The sequence below is a fragment of the Trachymyrmex cornetzi genome, unplaced genomic scaffold (assembly GCF_001594075.2).
Source record: "Trachymyrmex cornetzi isolate Tcor2-1 unplaced genomic scaffold, Tcor1.1 scaffold276, whole genome shotgun sequence".
Lineage (NCBI taxonomy): Eukaryota > Metazoa > Arthropoda > Insecta > Hymenoptera > Formicidae > Trachymyrmex > Trachymyrmex cornetzi.
The window spans coordinates 10,138-16,823 of record NW_017297438.1 but is presented as its reverse complement, the minus strand read 5'-3'; the positions used below and the strand labels follow the sequence as shown (position 1 = coordinate 16,823).

Below are 6,686 nucleotides of genomic sequence, written 5' to 3'. Positions count from 1 at the left end.
CACTGTCTCGAAGGAATCGGTTACGACGCAGTCACATGTCGCGTTTATAGTCCTTCCAGCGTTCGAGTCGAAGCGGGATAATCGAGGTCAGAGGGAAAAACAGAGAGAAGAGACGCTTGCGCGTAATTATTTTTTACCAGACTCAACTTCCTCGCGATACTCGAAGAACCCAAACAGAGATCTTCCTTCTTCCCTGTATCCTCTCAGGACCACTCGTGGATTCTTACAACCGCGGATCTCGTCCAAACGGACGCATCGCGGAAACAAAGAAGCCGCGCGAACATCGAGGGGATTACCCCGCGGGTGGACGGGCGGGTGAAACAGGCGAGCAGACGGGGGTGGGAGGATCGGCACTTTGAATCGCGTCCACCCGGTTGCCAACCGACGTCGAGGTCACTTGTTGCTGTATACTTTCGCGTACGCGGTATCGACGAACTCGCGGCGTTCCGACGTCTCTCTCGATTCTCACCCTTTCCGCGGTGGGAGACGAGAAACGGAAAGAAAATCGGTCGCGGGTTGAAAATTTTTCTCGCGTTTGACGGACGCGCACGCATACGCGACGCATTCGGCCGCGCACTGATTCGCGCGCGCCAACGTTGAACGTACGCACGTTCGCCGGCCGGCCCGGCCGGCTGCGCGCTCTTCTAGTGTACACATATACCGGGTGTCCTCGCTGTTTTATCGGCTCGATTCCCGACTACGGGAGGTGAAGGAGAGATCGGAACGACGGGAGGGATTAGGAAGGATTATCAAACTTTCAACGAGAAACATTTCGACGAACTTTCAACCGATCCTATTCTGAGATACCAAAAACGATGGATACACATGGCGATGTCTTCTCTCTCTCTCTCTCTCTCTCGATGTCGATTGAATGTGTCCAAAAATCAGGACGCCCCACCCTGTATGCACTACGTGCGTGCACGTGCGCATGCGCGCGTGCTCTATCTTTCTCTCTCACAAGATACCGCAAAGTACGTCGTGACGACGTTACGAGCATCGCGTACGGCCGGTCACACGCTCGTTTACAAACGGCGGTGACGAGGAGAAGTACGACGGCGACGATGACGACGACGACGACGACGACGACGACGACGACGAGGATGAGGATGAGGATGAAGAAGACGTCGGAGTACGCGACGACACGCATCGTAAAACACGCATATCTGGTGTAGATGCGTAACGGTTCGTGTTAAGGGTAGGGGGACAAACGAAGGCTGCGCGGGGGCAACGCGGGCGGGGGTCAACGCAGGGGGAGGGCGACAGGAGGGCTTTCGCAGCGTTAAACCCACCCACACAGGCGCGCGATATCGGAAATGATATAAAATTGCGTCGAGCGCGACGCTGATATTTAAATTGGTTCGCTAAACCACGGATTAATGCGCGCAACGACGTCCGAGCCCACGCATAGGCTTTGGAAAAAGAGTGCTGCGTAAAAAAATATTACGCGATTAAATAGAAGGCAACTGTAAACTGCCATGGAATCGCGTGCTTCTTTTTCCCTCTTTTTTTTTTAATAAAAAATTAGTATCTCTTATGACAATAAAAAAAAAAGTGTGCAATGTATAATATGTTATTTTATGATCAAATAGTTTAAAAACTGTAAAAGATGTTTCGAAAGGTGAGATTGGAATAATATCTGTATCGAGGAAAAACTGTGAGTCGAAACGTTTACGAAGCTTTTATACAAATATGGTAATGCCTTTAATCGAGCCAACATAGTTTATTAGCGTGTGATAATTTATTATTTCTTAATCTACGGCATACGTTTCGACCTTCAGATTTTGGATCCTCTTCAGTACAATAAATTACAATAAATAAAACAAATTTATAAATAATATATTGCCAGATTTACTAAATGATAAATTGCGTTATATATATATATATATATATATACTGTAAATTTCTATTAGAACTTACATGGAATTGATAAGTGAGCGCATCGAGATGTTGACTGTTAAGTTGTGATTCGAATGACGGTTGTCAACACAAAATTTGATATCGACACAATGTCAAATGTACTGAAGCTTTTATACTTAAATATATATTAATTTATTAATTATACATCTAATTCCTTTGCTCGATTATTGGTCGTTATTAGGATTATTGTATTACTGGATAATGTCGTTTCGAAATATGATTTTTTATTACTTAGGAATTAATTTGAAATATTGAAAGTTAGGTATTAGATTAATCTGCATTTTTCAGATAAAATAGATTAGATCTCTGATATTTTTAACTAGAATGCACTTATGTTGTACAGATATGTTTAAGAGAAGAAAAAAATTTATTTATTCTGAAAAAAATCCAATCCGTATGAATATATGGAACTAGAATAAAGTGTAACTCGAAAAATTTAACCTTTCGATGTTCAATCTATTCCTACTTCGTTTCGTCGTTTATTCTACCATCAAAGAGAACAAACAAAATCTCTTTCTTTTCATGCGGATGAAAAAGGACTACATATCACGATAGGTGGCTCAGTTGCCTGCGTCCCGAAACACAATAGATGTAGCAAGTCTTATACCTGTCAAAGAAATTCAACCGATTATAGTTGATTAAGGCCGCAGCACACTCTTGCATAACGCATAATGCATAGTGCATAAAGGAATCAACCAATCACAATTCTTCTTTTTCATGGAATGGGAGGAAAGGAAAGATTCTGATTAGTTGATTCGCTTATGCACTATGCGTTATGCAAGAGTCTGTGCTGCGGCCTTTATTCTTCTCACTGTGATGATTCGACTATGACTGGTGGCCAGTATTTTACGGTTTAAAGCCTTACCACTTCTATTGTGTTTCGCGATTAAGAGCGAGAGACAAAGTTTTGCATAACGTATAATGCGTAAGAAAATGAACCAGAATACTTCATTTTCTTCCTTTCCATAAAATACAAAACCCTGATTAATTAATTTTCTTATGCTTTATGCATTGTGGGTAAAAGTTTATGCTTTGGCCTAAGGGTCATATACAGAAAAACTTGAACAATAAGACATAAGCAGTAAGAAAATCAACATATTGGATTACTACGTTATGCTTTACAGTCTCTACTGTATTTGATCAATTCGCTTGTATTAAAAAAAGAATCTAGTTATAGTAGCTACCAAATATTAAGTGAAATAATTTCAACTAAATATTGAGGTAATATAATTAAACATAATTCTACCCCTTTACAAATATTTAGTAAATATTACCAAATGATATTACTAACCGTAATACTTTACTAAATATTTGTAAAGACAAAATTATGTTTAGTTATACTATCTCAACATTTACAGGATGGTTCCACAAGGAGGTATTGAAATTAATCAGCTATCAAGTTCGAATGTATTCAGTATTGAAAAAATAAAAATTGCATTGAAAAGAAGAAAGTCTAATTTCTTTAATGAGTATAAATACAATTTTTTTAATGAGTATAAATAATATTTAACAAAATGTTTGTATATTAGTTTTACTTTATTGATGAAAAATATGCTAATAATCAATTAAGCTAATAATTAATATCCAAGACCGTTAACACGATAAAAAAACAATGTCAGAATTTAATAGCAGCTATTAAAAAGGTTGTCAGTAACATTAAAAACGACATATTAAAAAAAGTTTTTATGAGTTTTCGTTAAAAAAAGTGAGTTTTGTACTAATTTAAATGATGCATACTTTGAAAATATTAATCCTTTGGATTATTATATTTTAATACATTGTTTATCAATAAAATTACATACAAAACTTATACATACAATATATTTTGTTAAATTTTAATTATATCCATTAAAAATTGCCGATTTTCTTCTTTTTAATGCAATTTTTCTAATGATTGAATATATCAGCTAATTAATTTCAACACCTTCCCGTGGATACACTCTGTAGTTGAAATTATTTCACTCAATATTTGATGGCTATAACCAGACACTTTTCAGTATGCTTACTTGAAACGTTTTATTGCTTAAATGTTTTCCTGTGCCATGGCTCTAACTCTTAACAATATTTCGTTTTCGTCACGTTATCGTTATGCAACATTTTTATATATAATATATGTACAGTTACAATATAACGATACTGACACTGGCTGTGTCCCAAATTTACTGCCAGCGCTAAAAATGCTACGGTTTACGTTACGTGCACTATAAATTATCAGTACGGCAATCAATTTCGTCTGCATATTACAACAATTTGCCTTACTTTATGAAGGTTTTCTTGTTTCCTTCCGGCAGAAAACTGTAATGGATCCAAAGAATCTTTTTAATATGGTGGATAGTTGACATCAGGCTTGTACATCTTGCACAAGATTGAATTAATATGTTTAAATTCGTTGATAATGATTTAAAGTAAGTCGAAATGCGTACGAACATATATATGTATATTAAAATATTTGTCACCAGATATGGACTATAAAACTTTTGGAAAATGTATGGGAGATTAGCCAATGGAATCCATGCACGCACTAGTCATGAAACACAACTCATGAAAATGTATTTGCTGAAGAAGGCTTGAATTTAGCCGAAACGTACGTTATTGATTTGTTGAAATATATTATTTGGACTATAACGAATTTAGTCACTTAAGCGCACCACTTACAGCGCCGATTCCTAATTCCCCAATTTATTTATCATTTAATTATTTAAAATTTTTATCATTATACTTGCGCTCTAAATACCGCGCTGACTCATACTTCCCTTATGTATTTTTGTTTTTAATTATGACTTAGCAAACAAGTCGTCGTGTGGCTTGCCACTCGGTGCGATTGACTCGTAATCTGTAGATCCGGGTTCAATCCCACCTGTGTTCACATACGCGATTTTTCGCATTTAAGGAGCCGAAAATAACTTCATCTGGTGATTAAGAGATCTTTGATCATCAGCGCCGTTCAGATTCGGCTTTAAACTGTAGGTCCCATATATCAGTGAGAATAATATCTTTAATGCCATACCAATGTTCGGTTTCATATTGATATATTGAAATACTAGTAGAACAATATCTTCGATATTCTTTTAGTATCTTCTTCAGTTGAATCAATGTTATCATGTCAAAATGACGACGCTATTTGTCGTCATTTTGATATCAAATGATGTTAGAAACGTCATTTTGACGTTAAAATGGCTGTGATTAGCAGAAAAAGCATCCTCGCAACTGTTGTAAGTGCTATTTGTCGTCATTTTGATATCAAATGATGTTAGAAACGTCATTTTGACGTTAAAATGGCTGCGATTAGCAGAAAAAGCATCCTCGCAACTGTTGTAAGATTCTTTAATATGACTGGTCTTATTCTTAGTTCTTCACTGGATTTAAATGTATAAACTAATAGACATGAACTAATAGACTTCTATTAGTTTATACATTTAAATCCAGTGAAGAACTAAGAATAAGACCAGTCATATTAAAGAATTTTACAACAGTTGAAAAGTTGCTTTTTATGCTGAATGCAGTTATTATAATAAATAACGTCAGTTTGTTTGTTAGGGAACTACGTATGCAAACTCTGCACAGACGAGCTTTAATTTATAAGAGCTGATAGCATCGACTGATTCAAAGATATCGTTACCGTTGACAATGGCAAATTCTATTCTCGCCTTTCGTTGACAGTTGTCATAAATGAAAAACTGTTCGCTGCCACTATCCACGAAGGATCGTAATGCTCCACTTGAGATGATTTTGACGTTTGTTGCCATCGGAACAGCACGCGGAGATCGTTTCGCGCGAACTCTTTCTGGTAAACGTAAACATATCGATCCGAATTCGGAAACTACGTTTGGCTACAATGTAATGTACGACACATTCAACGATCAACAAATCTACAATCTTGCTTTAAGAATGTTCCTTGTGCTAAGCCGTAAAGTTGTAAGAAATTGATCACTCACAATCGATTATTTTTCTGATATTCAACTATGATTGATTAATTTCCTAAAGCTTTAGGGCCCTTGAAGCAAGATTGGACCTAGACTTAAATCGAAAGTGAAGATTTATACGAAAGAAAATTATATAAAAAAAACGAGACGTTACAGTCACGGGGAGACACACGTTTCCTCCGGGAAACCAAGGAGCCGGGGGCCCGATTGCGCGGGTAAAATCCGCTGACGGAAACGGAGTAATGCGTGCGCTAAGAACCTGTTTCCTACACACGCGCTGCGGTGCGTTAAGTCGAGCCTAGGAGGGAGCGGAATCTTTCGGGTATCGGAACGCCAGTCGTCGTTGTCCCGTTTCTCACACGTCTCGACGGCGACGCCGACGTCGGCGTCGGCACACGAACACGTTTCTCGTTTGGCGCACCGCGAGACTCGTAAAACTTTCGCAGCACGATACGTGCATGCCGTGTTCGAGGACACTACCGTGAACCGTCGCCGGTTAGCTAGCGCAGGAGGCGTCGACGGCGGCGACGACGGCGGCGGCATCGGCGGCGACAGTGGTGGTGGTGGTGGCGGCGGTAGTGGTGGTTGGTACGATGCCACTGGCAGTGGGAGCGGCGGTGATGCGATAGGTGCTAGGTGGTGGTGGTTTCGCTGGTGATGGCGATGCTCCGAACACGAGAAAACCAGAGTTGGGAAAATCGACAGGATTCACAGCTTCCACGTTGGTTCCACTAGCGCATCACCTCGGGGATACTTTGATAGGAATTGCTTGTATTTACGCCATCTCGAAATACGCAACTGATGAATTCTTCGAAAGATACCAAACCTATTTTGTTTGGTAAAAAT

The 6,686-nt window shown here is 38.9% G+C and overlaps 1 protein-coding gene across 1 annotated transcript in view; it reads right to left on the bottom strand.

The window, feature by feature from the left end:
- The window catches only part of Tet (tet methylcytosine dioxygenase-like), a 57,891-nt gene extending 51,585 nt beyond the window's left edge, over positions 1-6,306 (bottom strand). The window contains 1 exon segment of the mRNA XM_018508862.1: positions 6,100-6,306. The gene's annotated coding sequence lies outside the window, so the exon portion shown is untranslated.
- Positions 6,307-6,686: the final 380 nt, after the last annotated feature.